The following is an 18,247-nucleotide window of genomic DNA, read 5'->3' as shown; positions in this document are numbered from 1 at the left end:
ACATTTGCTGAATTTTCTTCCTTCTTCTTCTTTGGTTCTCTACATTGACTACTGTAGTGACCCTTTTTATCGCAATTCCAACAAGTAATGTCCTTGCGATTTTTGGATTGTCCTCTTCTCCTTGACTTTGATCTGCCACGACTGTAACTCTGTCCTCTTTGGTTGATTCTCCCCCTGCTTTCGGTATTAAAAGTAGATCCTGGGGAATCACTTGATTCTCTTCGGCGAATATCTTCGCTTAGAACCAAGTCTCTAATATCACTCAATTTGAGTTTGGTACTTCCTGATGAACTGCTAACTGCAGTTACTGTTGCAGACTAACTCTCCGGTAGAGATGATAGTAGAATCAACGCCCTGATTTCGTCATCAATTGTTATATTAACAGAACTCAATTGAGTTAATATTATATTAAACTCATTGATATGCTCCGTGACTGATCCACCTTCTGTCATCTTTAAGTTGAACAATCGACGCATCAAATAGACTTTATTTGAAGCAGATAACTTCTCGTACATATTTGATAACGCCTTCATCAGGCCTGCAGTGGTCTTCTCGTTAATGATGTTAAATGCCATATTTCGTGTTAGCGTCAAACGAATCACACCAAGAGCTTGGCGATCTAATAGATCCCAATCTACTTTGGCCATAGTTTCCGGTTTCACCTCGGTCAGAAGTAAGTGTAAATTTTTCTGGTACAAATAATCCTCTATTTGCATTTTCTAGAATCCAAAATCTTTGCCATTGAACTTGTCAATCTTAACCTTCCCTTCATCCGATGTCATTTTTCACAAAAACAATTTATGTGAATAGTGCTTGTGAATAGTAACGATGATCAATAGTGTCGCACTATTCTTGTGAATAGTACATGCACCAATACTGTACTTTTCTACCAGAATTACACTGTCTGTGCTCTGATACCAGTTGTTGAGGAAGCGTGTCAAGATAATAGAAAAAGGATATTTAGGAGAGAAACAATAAATTGCACAATACAAGACAAGATTTACGTGGTTCGACAATTTTTGCCTACTCCACGGCCATACAAAGAATAGCTTTTTATTAATTGAAGAGAGAAAGAAGAAGTTTTGGGATGTTCTACAAATGAAAATGTAGACCCCTATTTATAGGCATTTGAATGCCCTGCCGAGGTAAGTGCTTACATCATAAGAATGTCGATGTATGCGCTTGCATCATAAGAATGCTGAGGTAAGCGCTTACATCACAAGAATGTCGATGTAAGCGCTTACATCATATTTTCATCTCTTTTTGATTTTTCTTTCTTTTGTTTTGTCTACTTTCACATACAATAATAGGTTTGGTCCTATCAAACTGCTGGTAGCTATGGCGAGGTGCATGGCGGCTTTGGCCTTGGAGATAGGAATGGAGGAGGTACTTCGCTGTTAGACTTCGCCAAGGCTTTCGAGCTGGTGATTGCGAACTCGATTTTTCCGAAGAGGGAGGAGCATCTGGTTACTTTCCAAAGTTCGGCGATGAAGACTCAGATTGATTACCTTCTCCTCAGAAGGTGTGATAGGGGATTGTGCAAGGGTTGCAAGGTTATCCCGGGAGAGACCCTTGCGACTCAGCATAGGCTCTTAGTGATAGGTGTCGGCATTATGATGAAGAGGAAGAAGAGGTATGCTCTAGGCCGACCGAGGATTAGATGGGGAGCTTTAACCAAGGATAAAGCCGGGGAGTTGGATGGGAGGTTATCCGCTATGGGAGCTTGGAGGAGTAGTGGAGACGCGAGCACTATATGGTCAACGATGACAAACTATGTGAGGGAGGCAACAAGAGAGGTGCTTGGAATATCGAAGGGTTTTTTTAGTAGTCACCAAGGCGACTGGTGGTGGAATGTAGTCCAAGGTATAGTAGAGGCGAAGAAGGTAGCGTACCCGAAGTTAGTAGGGAGCACAGGCGAGAAGGAAAGGAGAGCGAATAGAGAGAGGTACAAGGTGTCAAGGAAGGAGGCAAAGCTGGCGGTCACGGAGGCTAAGAATGTAGCGTTTGGCTGCCTATACGAGGAATTGGGGGAGAAATACGGGGACAGGAAGTTGTTTCGGCTGGCTAAAGTGAAGGAGAGGAAGTCCCTGGATCTGGACCAAGTAAGGTGCATCAAAGATGAGGATGGTAGAGTATTGATGGGAGAGTCCCAGATTAAGTAGAGATGGCAGACGTACTTCTATGGTCATCTAAAAGAGGAGGGGGACCTGGATATAGCGCTAAGGGACTTGGGGAATTCGGAGAGTCTCTGAGATTTTAGGTATTGCGGGGGAATTAAGGTGGATGAGGTCATGGGGGCTTTGCATAAGATGAGTAGAGGTAGAGCAACCGGGCCAGAAGAAATTCCGATGGAGGTTTGGAAGTGTGTGGGTAGAGTAGGATTGGAATGGTTGATTGGGTTGTTTAATGTAATTTTTAGGACGAAAAGGATGCCAGAGGAGTGGAGGTTGAGTACAGTGGTACCGTTGTATAAGAACAAAGGTGATATCCAATGTTGTAACAATTATAGGGGTATAAGTTACTTAGCCATACTATGAAAGTCTGGGAGAGGGTGGTGGAGGTGAGGGTGAGGAAGACGACGTCTATATCCGATAATCAATTTGGGTTCATGCCCGGTCGCTCCACTATGGAAGCTATCCACCTTATTAGGAGGTTGGTGGAATAGTACAGGGATAAGAAGAAGGATCTGCATATGGTGTTTATTGATTTGGAGAAAGCATATGATAAGGTCCCTAGGGAGGTGCTCTGGAGATGTCTTGAGGCAAAGGGCGTACCGTTAGCCTACATAAGAGCGATCAAGGACATGTATGATGGAGCTAAGACTAAGGTTCGAACTGTAGGAGGCAACTCGGAGCATTTCCCGGTTGTTATAGCATTACACCAAAGTTCTGCCCTTAACTCATTCTTATTTGCCTTGGTGATGGATGCATTGATACACCATATTCAAGGGGATGTGCCATAGTGTATGTTATTTGCTGATGACATAGTTCTAATTGATGAGACGAGGGTAGGTGTTAATGAGAGATTGGAGGTTTGGAGACAGAACCTCTAGTCTAAGGGCTTCAAATTGAGCAGGTCTAAGACAAAGTACCTGGAGTGCAAGTTTAGCGCTGAGTCGAGGGAAATAGGCAGGGACGTGAGGCTTGGATCACAAGTCATCCCCAAGAGAGATAGCTTCAAGTATTTTGGGTCGATGATCCAGAGGGACGAGAGATCGACGAAGACATCACTCACCATATAGGGGCAGGCTGTATGAAATGGAGGCTTTCATCTAGAGTCTTGTGCGACAAGAAAATGCCACCGATACTCAAATGTAGGTTTTATAGAGGTGTGGTTAGACCGACCATGTTGTATGGGGCAGAGTGTTGGAGGTCAAGCATTAGAGTTGTAGGTTAGGGGGTAGTAGAGCTTTCTTTACTTCATACCGGGGGTGAGGCGGGGTTGGATTAGGGTTGATCTTAGATGGCTTATAGTTTATGTTGAATCCACACTATCCTTGTTGTTTATCTTAGCCCCGACCTTAGTTACTGATTACTGTTATTGCATGTCATTTATCTTTTGGTTGTTATGCTTCTGTTACTATTACGGTTTCTACTAGAGTTACTAATGAATTGTTTTTTCTCTTTCTTTTTCTTTTTTACTTCTCTGAGCCGAGGGTCTATCATAAACAACCTCTTTGCCCTATCAGGGTAGAGGTAAGGTCTGCGTACACATTACCCTCCCCAGACCCTACTTTGTGGAATTTTACTGGGTAGTTGTTGTTGTTGTTGTTTTTAGTATTAGGTTGGGGTTGGGTGGGTGGTGTCACAACCCGGAATTCCCACCATCGGGACCATGATGACGCCTAACATTTCAACTTGCTAGGCAAGCCAATGTTAGAAAATTATTAAGCCAAACCTTAACCAATTCAGTAAACAACAGTAAATAGCTAAAGTGAAATACAGCGAGTGCGGAATAATATAATAACCTCATCATTTACTACAACCCAGATCTGGTGTCACAATTTCAGGAACATTCTAGGATTTTCTATAAGTAAAATTCTGAAAGAAATACAACTGTTTGAATGAAAGAAATAGTAAAACAAAAGAGATAGATGGGGATTTCAAGGCCTGTGAACACCGACAGATCTACCTTGAGTCTCAGGTGGTCTGGTCCGAGCTGCTATGCCTCTCGATCAACAGTGACCAATGCTAAAATCTGCACAGAACTGCAGTATAGTATCAATACAACCGACCCCATATACTGGTAAGTGTCGAGCCTAACCTCGACAAAGTAGTGACGAGGCTAAGAGAAGACACATGCATAATAATCTTGTGCAATTTAACAGTATATGTACAAAATAACGGCAAGTAAAAGGTAGACAAATAATATCGGGAGGGGGACATGCTGAGGGGATTACGAGATAGAAAATCACAGAAGTAATGAGAACTTGATCAACCGATATACCTTGAACAAATTAACAAGTAAGTCAGTAAAAGAAAATGTACAACATCACCCTTCGTGCTTTTACTCTCGACCTCGCCATATGAATCAATAAAAATGGCACCGCATCACCCTTCGTGCATTAAATCTCTCATACCATGGCATGACATCACCCTTCATGCATTAATACTCACAATATGGCACGCCATCACCCTTCATGCATTAACACTCACAAAATATGGCACGACACTGCACTTCGTGCATTGTCACTCTTCCTCACCAAAATAAAGAATAATAACAACATGGAGATAGAAATAACAAGAACAAGTTTTACTTCAAAATTTGGTTCCACAATACCAACCTCAACCTTGAGTCAATACTCAATCAATACCAAAATCTATAAACATGATAAGAATGATCAACATAATAATTAATTAGTCTAAGCATGGATAATATGATAAAAAATAAGCAATAATTACAAGAATAAGACCCACCTGCATGCTATAACCCGACAACAACGCATAGAAACTTGTCACCTCACTTATACGTTGTTCCCAACATTTAAACATGTAGAAAATAGACAAACAAGTCCTATTCCCTCAAGTCAAGGTTAACCACGACACTTACCTCGCTCCAACGACCAAACTCAAAGCTCAACCACGACCTTTCCCTTCAAACAAGCCTCCGAACCAATAGAATCTAGCAAATTACTAACAAAACGATTCAAATAGAGCCTTAGGAACTACCCATGATTGCAAATAATTCAATTTAAGCCATTATCGAAAAAGTCAACACCGGGCCAGCTTGGTCCAAAACCGAAATTCGGACCAAAACTCGATTACCCATTCACCCCCGATCCTGGTTATGTGATTTATTTTGGAATCCAACCTCAATTTGGGGTCTAAATCTCCAATTTATCAAATACCTAGTTTCTACCCAAAAACCCCCAATTCTACCATGAAAACCTTAGATTTTAGGTTAAAGATTTGTGAAATGTAATGAAAGATTGAAAAAAATGAGTTAGAATCACTTACCAATATTTTGGGGAATAAATGGTCTTTCAAAAATCGCCTAGAGGGTTTCTTATTTTGAGAGTTTTAAAAAATGTGTAAAAATCCCGTCGAAGTCAAGTTTTACTAGCTGCAGATGTCGCAAATGCGACCTGGGCTTCGCAAATGCGAACCCCGCAAATGCGAAGCCCGCAAATGCGAAGGAGTCATTGCAAATGCGAAGCCCTTCACACTTTTGTTGTATTTGCAAATGCAAAGATAAGTTTGCAAATGCGAACTTGAACCTCCGCAAATGCGACAGAATGATCGCATTTGCGATCACTGCCCTCCCAGACTCACTTCGCAAATGCAAAGTATTTCTCGCAATTGCGATGACTGTCTGGCCCAGCTACTCTTTGCATTTGCGATGAGTAGCTACCAAATGCTAGACTGTTATGCTCGCAAATGCGAACTCTGATTTCGCAAATGTGAGATTAGAGTCCAGTTTCCAGAAACAATAAACACCAGCAAAAAATGTTCTAAGTCCAATTTCGCTCCGTAGCCTATCTGAAACTCACCCGAGCCCTCGACACTCTAAGTCAAAAGTGCACACAAGTCTAAAGATATCATACAAACTTACCCACACGATCAAATCGTCAAAATAACACTTAGAACTGCGAATTCAACACCAAACCCCAAACCGTCAGATGACTTTGAATAAGCAACAACAGAGATAGGATCCAAACCTCAAACACCAAACCATGAATAGTAAATCCGTCACTATTCATCGGCCATAACTCCGACTTCCGGCAAGGTAAGATCACAAGATTGGTCTCAAAAGAACCTCCTTCTCTTAGAGAACAATCTCCAATTGGTTTTATCCTCAAATCCATAGCAAAATTTTCCAAATCTTAAATTTTATTTTGCGATCTACTGTAGCGAGCAGAATTTTTTCAGAAATTTGTGCGCTTCTGGCCTTCTGTGGATTTTTTCTGTTTCTTCTACATCAATGGAGTGTTGAATCAGTTTATGGATGCATCGTCCTCTCCCCAGCCTTTGGTTGTGGGAGAGAGGAACTCAACATATGCATCGCTACTAGAAAACAAAAAATCTGGACAAGTTCCGGTAAAAATCGAGCTTAAGCAGGTGGAGTTCGTCCATGGTGAAGCTACGATTAAATTTACAATGGAGGAAGTACATCAATATGCTAAGGAGGAAGGGTTACATCAACCTTTGGTGATTAAATTCTCACGAGATCAATATGATACACAATATATTCGAAAGATGCTGCCTAAACATTTTGGAACTCAAGGTTGTTGCCTCGTCGGATGGCTTGCAAGAAGACATGTTTTGATCAGGTTTGATAGACATGACGATTATGTTCTTGCTGCTGCAAAATCTATTAATTACTTAGTAGCTAATGGACAAGAATTACAGATGCAAAATTTTCCATGGACTATTACTTTGAATCATAAAGAGGAGACCTCCAAAGCTTTTGTGTGGATATTGTTTCCTAACTTGCCTCCTATGTTATTTGCAAAACAATCCTTGCTTTCTATAGCTTCAGCAGCAGGTAAACCATTGGCAATAAATAAAGCAACACAAGAGAAGTCACGACCTAGCACAGCTAAGGTCAAGGTCGAGCTTGATCTTCTAGGTAAGCTGCCACAGATTTTGAGGATCAAATTTGTGGATAAAAAATCTGGTATGGTGATCGAGCATCTTCAGAAATTTGTTTATGATAATCTGCCCCTTGTATTGCACTTGTTGCAAGCGTCAAGGTCATGATGTAAATACATGTCGTTTGATCTCGACAAATAATCAGGATAGTGGATTGAATAGTGATATCGAGGAAGCTGATGATCCAACGATTGTGGAAAAATTTCAAGGAGATTTGAGACAGATGCTCAATGAAAAGAGACAACTGCATGGTATAATTGAGGCAGCAAGAACAGATGGATCAAAAGCAGTTTTAGCTGATTCTAATATCCACGATGATCCCAACAAGCCAGGGACCTCAAAGATTTTGGCTATTGTCCCTATTGATCGTGCCTTAACCAGGATGTCTGAAGCTATGGCTGATGAAGCAAGAAATAGGGTGTCGAAAAATCGAGGGATTTTCAGTGATATAGCAACAGTCGCAGGAGCTATTGATGCATTGGAGTGTGAAGAGATTGCAGCTACATGTCCTGATTTTGATCGCGGTCCAATTGTTGTTCATGAAGGTCCACATACTGGGCAAAAATATGCTGAAGCTGGGCATCAATTATCTAAAGGACATGAGCAAATTATTATACAGAAACTAACAGAACAAGCTTCTTTTGTTTCGAATTTGGATGGTACAGTTGCATTGAATAAAAATTGTGATCGAGTTACCGCAGTTTAAAAACCAGCAGTTACATTGATTAATGGTGATGTTGTAAAAACTAGTGCTCAAACTGTGCAACATTCGATGGGTGCAGTCTGGACAGTAGTAAATCGAGCAGCTAATTCCAAGAAGCATGCTACAGTTCCTACCAATCGAGCTACAACCAAGATTACACATGATATTTCTCCTGTTGTAGCGAGAGGTACACAGGCTGTGGAGTCAACTTTACACAATAATGCTATGGTGAATGCAAATGATGTCAACAATTTGATACAACAAGAAGTGGGGACATCTGGAGGTTGTCGACCTATAAATGCTACAACTGAACAATTTTGTAAAGTAGCAGGTGACAAAGCTGCTACTTTAAATGGAGAAGGATATGAACATGCAAGTGTTGAGGCTTTGGAATGGACAAATGCTATGACATCTCAGTTGGAGTTTATGGCAAAATCAGCTGGCGTTTTGCAATTCACTGTTGATCCAAAGATTAAAGCATCTGGGCATTTGAAGGCAGATGCTGTTGCTACTTCACTACACAAATCTGATACAAAGAGCAGTAATTGGACAGTGGTGAGTAAATCACCTATAAAGAAGCAAACTCTAGTTATTCAAAATCAGATTCATCCATCAACAATTTTGGAGTCTTGAACTCTTTTGATGCATTGGTCAATGAGGGTGAGCATGATGTGAATGAGGCTAAAATTAAGGAGCAACATAGGGAGGATGAGACACAATTAGTTGGTGGAAAAAGCTGAGTTACATGCAATGTAATTCAGCAGAAAAATGTAAAGGACTTAGCTGCTCGACTTGGGACTGCAACAAATAAAAATCATTTTGGTGAGCAAAGTCAAGTACCTGATGATCCTACATCAACAATGCACATTCCCAATACAGAGCTAGATAAAATGGTAGAGAATGCCCATGCATCTATGATGATCAACACAACTCCAAAATATGGGCAGCCACAAGCTCGAGGCAGTAACACACAACAACAAAAGTCCAAGAACACAGGTGAACGACTCATTACTTCGAAGGACATTGTTCCAGTTGATGCGCAAAATGCAGAGGCACACAGATCCAATGCACCTACATTGCACTTCTCCAATCCACATGTTGAACAAATCATTAAAGATGTTCAAAAAGAAATGATAATGAACAATCCCATGGCCAAACAACCTTTGGGCACCTTAAACAAATCTATTTTTGAGGTTCTTTCGCAGTCAATGGAATCTTGTGGAGAGGTTGAAGGTGAAACTGGGCAACTTATGTTATCAACGGGGAATAACAATGATGTTACACAAGGAAATTTGAGGTTGATGTCTATCAAGTCCAAATTTTGGTTAGATCAACGGGAGGATGATGATGAAGAGGATTGGGGAGATGGTTTTGCTGGTTATTCATCAGAAGAAGCTGATCGTGAGGCTAATCATGATAGTACAGGTAAGGAGATTGATTCCTTAGCGATGGTAAAATCTGAACGAGTGCCAGCGGCAAGTCCAATAAGCAATTTGAACTCCAATGCTCCTGCTTTCATTCCAAGAAATCCTTCATCTCCAGCTATTCAAAATACAGTAGTTGGAACACCTACATCTACTGTGCAGCAGCAGCAAGTTAATCCCAACACTTCAAATGTTACTCCTACTGGTGAGCGAACAAAAACAACAACATCAAAATCTGGGCAGATCCAAACTGTGACAACAGGTCTTCATGCAATAACACCTACAAGGCAAGTTATTCCAGCTGCTACTCATCTAGGTGATCGAGAAGTCACAACAACAAATTATGGAAAGAACCAAATTGTTACAACCATCCCAGATATTTCAGAGAGGAAAGAAGACTCTTGGATGCAATGATGAGTTCTAATCCTGTAAATCCTACTGCTTCAAGCACTGGAATGTTGAGTAAGAGCAGGAACAAATTGCAAAAAATAGAACATCATCAAAGCAAGACAATGGTGACTAATACACAAGGTCAATCTGTATTGGAGACAATTGTTATCGACCAAAATGTTCCACAACCAGTGCACCTGGGGAGAGACTTGTATGAAGACGGAGAGGAAGAAACAATGTTACAACAGTGTAGAACAGAGGCAGCAAGAAAAGGGGATCTATCACCAATGCATAACAGCAAAGGTAAGAAGACTCATACAAAGAAAAATAGTTGGGACGACAAGGTAGTGATTTTTTAAATGTTAGGCGACCTCCAATGAGAGTTGCCAAACAAAAGAAGGCCGCCCCAACTACATCTACAAAGTCCAATCATTCAAAAAAGAAATCATGAATTTTGAATACATTTTGATGAATTGGGATTGTGATGAAAAAGAGTTACAAATTGAAGAAATTACAATTCCTTCATCATTTTACTTTACCATTATATTAGTATTCTCATTTGTAATATCATCACAGAGTATGTTATAAACTCTGTGATGATCATTGAATATTTGGTACTTTCCAGTTCTTATTTTTTACATGCATGTTAGCAGGTGAGGCTATTTAAAGCCTCAATAGGAATAGTAAGGTACGATTTAGCCCAGTTTGTGTTACCTTGGTCCTATGCCTTTGGAAATTATCCACACAGCTATGAGATTATATGCCCTCGTGAGACTTTGCCGACAGCAACCCCATGAATCCTCTACATGAGGCTGCCATCATAAGGCAATGTGAGGCGCAAATGAGTGATTATATAGCCAAGGCATATGGGTAACAAAACCGATGCTATTGTCCCCCTTATTTGTACATTTCCTAATTGTTGTATTTTTCTTTTCTTTTATTAATAAAAACTAGCCCTAGGCGCTTGCCTAGCGGATTGCCAAAAAAAAAAACCAAATCAAATGAAATTTTCAAGAAAACTTTGAAACTTCTATTTTCACATCCATATGTCCGAATAACGTCAAAACAACTCTATTTCTCACCACAGACAAGTCATAAATAAGATATTAGACATATAGCGGGTTCCGGAACCAAAATACGGACCCAATATCCAAAAAGTCAAACCTTGGTCAAACATTTCTATCTCATTAAGTTTTTAACTTTCAAATTTTGACAAAGTCCGATATCTCAGGCTAGGGACTTCTGATTTCGATTTTTGGCATCGCCCAAGTCCCAAATCACAATATTGACCCACATGGACCGTCAAAACATGAATCCAAGTCCGTTTACCAAAAATATTGACCGAAGTCAACTCAAATGAATTTAGGCAAAATTTCTTATTTTTATCAACTTTTAAGATAAAATCTTTCCGAAAATACGCCCGGACTGCACACGCAATTGAGGAGGGAAAAAAATGAGATTTTAAGGCTTAAAAGCGCAGAATTGAGTTCTAAAATATAAGATGACCTTTCGGTCATCACATTCTCCACCTCTAAAACAATTGTTCCTCCTCGAACGGACATAGAAAGGAACCTAAACTGGTGAAAAGGTTTGGATATCTACTCCACATGTCTGACTCGGACTCCCAAGTAGCTGCCTCAACAGGCTGACTCTCCACTGCACTCGAACGGAAAGATAACTCTTTGATCTCAACCGACGAACCTACCAGGCTAGAATAGCCACCAGCTCCTCCTCATAGGTCAAATCCCTGTCCAACTGGACATAGCTGAAATCTAACATGTGGGATGGATCAACATGATACTTCTGAAGCATGGACATATGGAACATTGGATGGACCGCTGATAAACCAGGCGACAATGCAAGTTTGTAAGCCACCTCTTGTTGATACCCAATTGTTTCCTCATATATTTTTAAATATGCATACATACTTTTAAAATATTGTACATGCATTTACAAACATGCACAAGTATTTTTACAATTTTTCTATAATTTTTAAAGGCCTTAAATTAATTTATTTCTTTTTGTAATTATATAAATATTCAATAATTATCCCTCATATTACTATACTATAATTTAACCATCTAAATTTATCATTTATGCTCATATAGGTTTTCAAATATTTTAATTGTATTTTTTAATTACATTTTGCATTTTTAAGACTATAATTGCATATTTTGCAATAATAGCCCATACATATGCATAACTACATTATCTATACAGAAAATAACTTTTTATATTTTTATAATGTTAAGTAATTATTTTAAATAATCTTCATGCATAAAAATAATTTTTATCATTTAATTAGCTATTTTTACAAATTATTTTATTAATAAATTGGGTATTTAACAAATAGCGCCTTTAACTATATTTAATTCCGGACCCCTAACCCAATTAAAACCCCAGCCCAATTCACCTAACCCAAAACCCTGACCCAATTTTACAACCCGCCCCAACCCAGAATCGATCCTGGCCGTTGATCTCAGAAGATCAACGGTCTAGGACAAACCTTCCATTTTTAACTACACTAACCCCCAAACCCTACTTCATTCTCCAAAGATCGCTGCCCCCAAATCCTCTCTTCCTCTCTTCTCTCTCAGACAACCCCAAACCCTAGAGCTCTGTCACCCCAAAATCCCCCAAACCCCTTCGAGCCCTGACCAGATATGGGATTATCCGGTGATTTGCTACCCTATCTAGCCTACTACCTCTACTAGTTGTTTGATTTTTGCTGTTATATGAGGGAATCTCGAAGAGATTCGACTCAGAGTCGACTAGACTCTTCGTTTTCTCATGAACCTGCCTTGTGTTCATGAATGTTTGTGAGTATTCGTTATCTTTGTGGCTATGATTAGATTTTTCCCTCACCTCGTCCCCTTTTCTCAAAAAACCCTCATCTCTTGCAATTTGAGTTTGTTCAGATCCTTGTAGATCTGATACGATTTTGATTTTATACGGTAGTTTTCTTTAAAAATCTCCTGTTCTCCTTATCATTAACCGATTTTGATGTTCCTCTAGATTAGGGTTTCGCTTCCTTAGTGTTTGCTGTTTAGATCTCTGTAGATCTGAAATGATTATGATTTTCTATGGTATTTTCCTTAAAGATCTTCTATTTTTCTTATTATTAACTGATCCTAATGTTTTCTAAGAACTAGGGTTTCACTTCATTTTGTTTCTACAAATTTTTTCTAAAGTTCATATGTGTTTGATTATCTTTTTCTACTGATTCTTTCATGATTATATTACAGTCTTTAGTTTGTCTGACAATTTAATTGTTCACTCTAATATTTGCCCGTTATTCCTTGAGTAATTGATTAATTATCTGACTGTCTCGGGTTCGAAATTGCTTTGTTTTACTGAGATGGTTACTTCCTATAATTTTTGTTTACTTTCCTTATTTTCAGACTCCTAATTGATGCTACTTGCCTTAATTACTCTTACTAAGCTTAATTTAGGAGAGTTGATTATTTTAACAACCCTAGATGGTCTCTAATTTACCTATTTATCTTATTTGTGTGGCTAATTGTCCTTGCTACTGGCCGAAATTTTAGTGTTCTGACTCCAATTGATTACTTACCTTATTTGGACCTCAATTACGTGTTATTTTTGGATAACTCCATATTCTGCCTATTGATTGGTCCTGTTAAGCTTAATTAATTGACTGATTGTTCTCTTTATCTTATTTGTGAACTCTTAACCTCCTTTACCTTATTTTATTTACTCTAATCAATGCTATATAAGCCTCACTTTGTTTTTTAAACACACACATTCCCCATCACAAAAGTTCTTGCTCTTATTCACACACATTCCCCATAACAGTTTTCCTATTCTTTGTTTGTTGCACTGTCTAGCCGGCTGAAAGCTAAAGCTAGACCCTTGGATCCTGTTTGCTTCACTTTCATGTTGCTATCTCTTAACTGGTATGTCACCACTTCTGCTATCATTCAAACTTCTATGTGATCAAACATGTCTATTCCTATCTAATTAGACCCATATGCTTTATGTTATTACTCTTAATCAGTAAGCCTACTTCCATATGATCAGACCTAGATGATTTTTGTTTTCAGTATATTAGCATGTCTACTTCTATCTAATTAGATCCATGTGCTTCATGTTTATTGATCCTAATCAGCATGTCTACTTCTGTTTAATTAGACCTATGTGTTTCCTGTTTTCAGCATGTCTGTATGTTTGCTCCTATGTAAATTGGACCTATGTCTACTTGTTTCTCAACTAGCATGATTTTTCTGTCCAGTTTAAGTGTTCACCCCTAGCAGGCTCCTGATTAGTTCATGATTTCTATGCCTCCAACTTCTGCTACCTTCCTACATGTTTGACTGAATGATAATTTGTTCCCATCCTACTATTTTTTGTTTAATACATGTCCATATGCCCATCTAGTAGTAATTAATGAACTAAGTCGAATTTAGGCAATATGAAACTTTGCTTGAAGTGGTTGTGATCCTGTTTCTGTCTACTATTTGATTGCTAGAATCTTTGTTTGAATCCCAAAATGTTGAAATGACTTTGTTTGTTCATATTTACCCCAGAAAATCCAAACTATTTTCTTAAAACTACCTCCTATTTTCAATTCCTACACTTAGAATATCTAGGGTCCTACCCCTCCAGTGTGAGCACTGCCTAAGAGTCCATGAGACTCCTCTGAACTCTGACACACTAGGGCTAGCCTTTCCAAAACATGCTGACAAAAATGTTCTTAAAGGTTTTTCTAGTGTGAGCATTACCCAGGGTCCCTAAGGCCCTTGGGAACTTTGACGCATCAGAAGACAATTGAGTGTACTATGAGAATATTGACATGTTTCAAACTTGGTTGAATGCCTGACTTCTAGGTTTACTTTTGGGCCTATCCAGGCTCCCTATAGTATAGTGATTTCATTCTGCATTTCATTTATATTTGGTTTGTAATAATATTTCTTTGTAAATAGATATTGGGGTTATTAGTAAAGCTGGGAGGGATTCTTATATATGTCTTTGTTGGGAATGGGTAGAAATCATGCCTCTAGGTTGTTGCGATGTTTGTTTACTTATGCGTATTAGAAACCATGCCTATAGGACTCATCTAATTCTTTAAATCCTGAATTTTCATCCTTCGCATCATTAGAAAAACTACTTCTAAGTCATTTCTCAATTGTGCATCGATAATCATGTCTTTAAAACCTTCATGTATGTATTAGAAATCATGTTTCTAGGAATTTGTTTGTTGAGTCCGCTTGGCAATTGATTGATGCTTTACTCGCCTAGAAATCATGCCTATAGGAAACACGTATAGAAATAGTCTTGACACTTAGTCATTCATTCGAGTACAACAACAACAACAAACCCAGTATGGTCCCAACAGGTGATCATTAAAGCGAGTCATTCATGCGAATAAGTGTTAAAATTAGTTCTTGCATTTAGATATCATGCATATAAGGTTTTAAATCAGTTCCTGCATTTGTATAATACCTATAAAGTTTTAAATAAGTTCCTGCATCTAGATACCATGCCTATAAGGTTTTAAAATCAGTTTCTGCACTTAGAATTCATGCCTATAGGATTTCAACCTGTTTCAGCTCTTAGAAATCATACCTATAGGAGTTAAAGATAAAATCTGCCTGTTAAGACTAGCATCTGGTTTACAGCTTAGATATCATGTCCATAGATTTCTCCCTGATCATCACTTAGGCAAGCCTATAAGTCAATCAAATTCTGGGTCTAAAACTGTGATGGTTTGTTTGAAACTTACTCAGATTCAGGAAGTAATAAAATCAGTAGGCAAATTGATTAGGTATTTGCTGCCTTGCTTTAATAACTACTGTCTATTCTATTTTATGCTCATTTAAGTATCCTGCATATAGGAATCTTAAAATTTTAAAACTATTTGTTTGAGGCGTGCAATTGTTTGTCTATTTGTGGAGGTAAATATGAGCCCTTAATTGCATCTTTATGTGATAGTCCTACTTGACTTTTTATTTGTCGCTTAGTTTTATCCTTCTTAAAACAACATAGGTGGGTCTAGAACTTCCTTAAATAGAGGTTCTAAACACCTCCAGGGCTACATGCAATGGACGGGTAATGCACGCATAAGGCACGTACTGGATGCTACTAGAACGCTTAGGTAACAATAATTAAGGAGAGGGTAATCGGGTAGTAATGGATATGATGACCTATGCGCTAATGGTATGTGTAGCACCCCAACTTGGGGACAATTGCCAAGTATTTCACAGAAGTGATCCTATATGCTAATAAACCTAGGACCCTCTTTATTCCTGTTTGAATAATCTTTATTTGTTTAAACTGCTTTGTTTGCTTATATGAGTAATTTACCTAATTCGAGTTTGGCCGGAACCCACCGTTGTGGACCTCGAGGGGTGCCTAACACCTTCCCCTCAAGGTTATTTCGAGCCCTTACCCAATCTTTGGTAATGTAAACCATTTTATGAGTTATTTGCTTTAGGTGACCTAACGCACCTTAAATCTGTTAGGTGGGGACTCTTCAAATTCGATACCCAATTCCCAAAAGGAAATGAGTTGTCCCAATAATGTCAAAACCAAGCCTCTGCGAGGAAAAAGGGGCCGCGACAACATGTCAACTCTGCTAGGGATATTTTAGGCTCTTACCATAACGAACATGTTTTTTTGAATTAGTCTTAAGCATGCTTTATTCTGTTAATACATGTGTACCCTTTGGATTTAATTGCCAATTTTAAAGCATTTATGATTTCCTTTACTACAGAAACTGACTTGTCTCCTTATTTTCTTTCTTAACGTCTTTTAATTATTAAATACTGCATTTATTATTTTTTACGTATAAATACGTGACAACCTGCTATTTATTGTTGCATAAATCATGCTCAACATCATATTTCACTCGTGTGTAATCAATCCTATAGCAACGCTTGATGAGTGTTTGCGCTCTTCCTATATATCACCTCTTTAAATTTGGAAATGAGTATTTGTGGTAAAACTAGTCGATCAGCGGTGCTGTCGAGGATTCCGTGCCTTTCTCCCTCAAGTTGTCCACTTGTGGGTACCAGTCTGGACCTCTCTAGAAACCTTACTCTAATTAATTGTACATGCATCATGGTCAAACCTAGCCGGGTTAATATGTTGTCCGCATAGTAACCTTTTAAGACAAGCCTCGTCCAAAAGTTCATCGGGTTTTTCATAATCCCAACGGACGCAACCACGATTGTGTGCATTAATTTGGAAAAATAAGTGTGAATATGCTAATCATTGTTCTATAAATAGTCGGATCTGCTGGGGGAAAGGGCCTAACCATATTTATTTTGCAGAAAATGAGGCACGAAGTCCCCAGGTTTGACAAGGTTCGTAACATACCACCATTATTTCTAGATTGGTGGATGGATCTTCCGTCAAGTGATAAGAATCACGTGAAAAGGGTCTTCGGAAGTCTACTTTCTTTATTGAGCCTTCAACTAAACAACATGTTAATCGAAGCTGCCACAATGTTTTGGGACAAAGAAAAAGTCGTGTTCCGCTTTAGAGACATAGAAATGACCCCCCTCTTAGAAGAAATTGGGGGATTTCCTGGGTTGCCTTAGGATAGCCTCGGTTTACTAGCACCGAAAAATCACACTACCAGGGGATTTCTGAAGATGATGGGATTAAAGAAGAATGATGACTTAGAGTGCCTGAAAAATTCCTACATACCATTCGACTTCCTCTATGAACGATACGGTCACAATAGATCTTATCGTATCTTTGATGACGAATTCTCCGTCACTTCCTTGGATTGGATCCAACACACGATTTTGGTGTTCATTGTCTGTTTCTTGGGTATCTTAGTATTCCCGATCCAAGGGGAAAGAATCCACACAAGATTGGCCATGGTAGCCAAAACCTTGATGGAGGGGATCGAAGGACAGACATATACTATTGTCCCTATGATCATAGCAGACATATACCAGGCCTTGGAGCGTTGTCAGGAGGGGTACAAGTACTTTGAAGGTTGCAATCTGCTGCTATAGGATTGGGTGTTAGAACATCTCCAATAGGGTCAATACCGTCAAGAATTTCCGCGAAGGCCATGGAATGATCATATAGCCTTCCAATATCCCAAGAAAATGACCTATATACCAGACAGGTTTGCTCAAACAGAAGATGTTGTAGGATGGGTGCAGTTTTTCAACAATTTGACTGAGGATCAGGTTCAATAGATGTTTGAGTATTTCCCTAACGATGAGTTCATCATCAGATCCAGGGATGTTCCACACTTGGTACTGATTGGGTTAAAGGGCATATACCCTTATACTCTCCTTAAGGTTATAAGATAGGCAGACAGGAAGCAGGTCATACAATGAGTTACTATAATGAGTCACTTCATAGCTGATTTTCAAGGTGACGCCATTCCATACAAAAATGAAGCACAACACATATGGCACTTGAAGATTATTGTGGAAAAGGATACCATCGAGCCGTATCGGTATCATGCCTGTCATGTGTACTTTTACCCCTCATGGTTGGATGATAACATAGGGGGAATATTCGAGCCAAGGGTTCGCCCAGGAAACAAGGTCATAGACGAAGTTGCCGAAGCACAGGTGAAGTACAAAAAATTGCGCAAAAAAGTTCACGAGTCTGAGGTCGAGCACATGGAGCGCCACAAGACCGACTTGGAA

Source organism: Nicotiana tabacum, chromosome 10, assembly GCF_000715075.1.
Source record: "Nicotiana tabacum cultivar K326 chromosome 10, ASM71507v2, whole genome shotgun sequence".
In the NCBI taxonomy this organism is placed as follows: Eukaryota; Viridiplantae; Streptophyta; class Magnoliopsida; order Solanales; family Solanaceae; genus Nicotiana; species Nicotiana tabacum.
The sequence above is the reverse complement of the archived record's forward strand: the minus strand, read 5'-3'. Positions refer to the sequence as shown.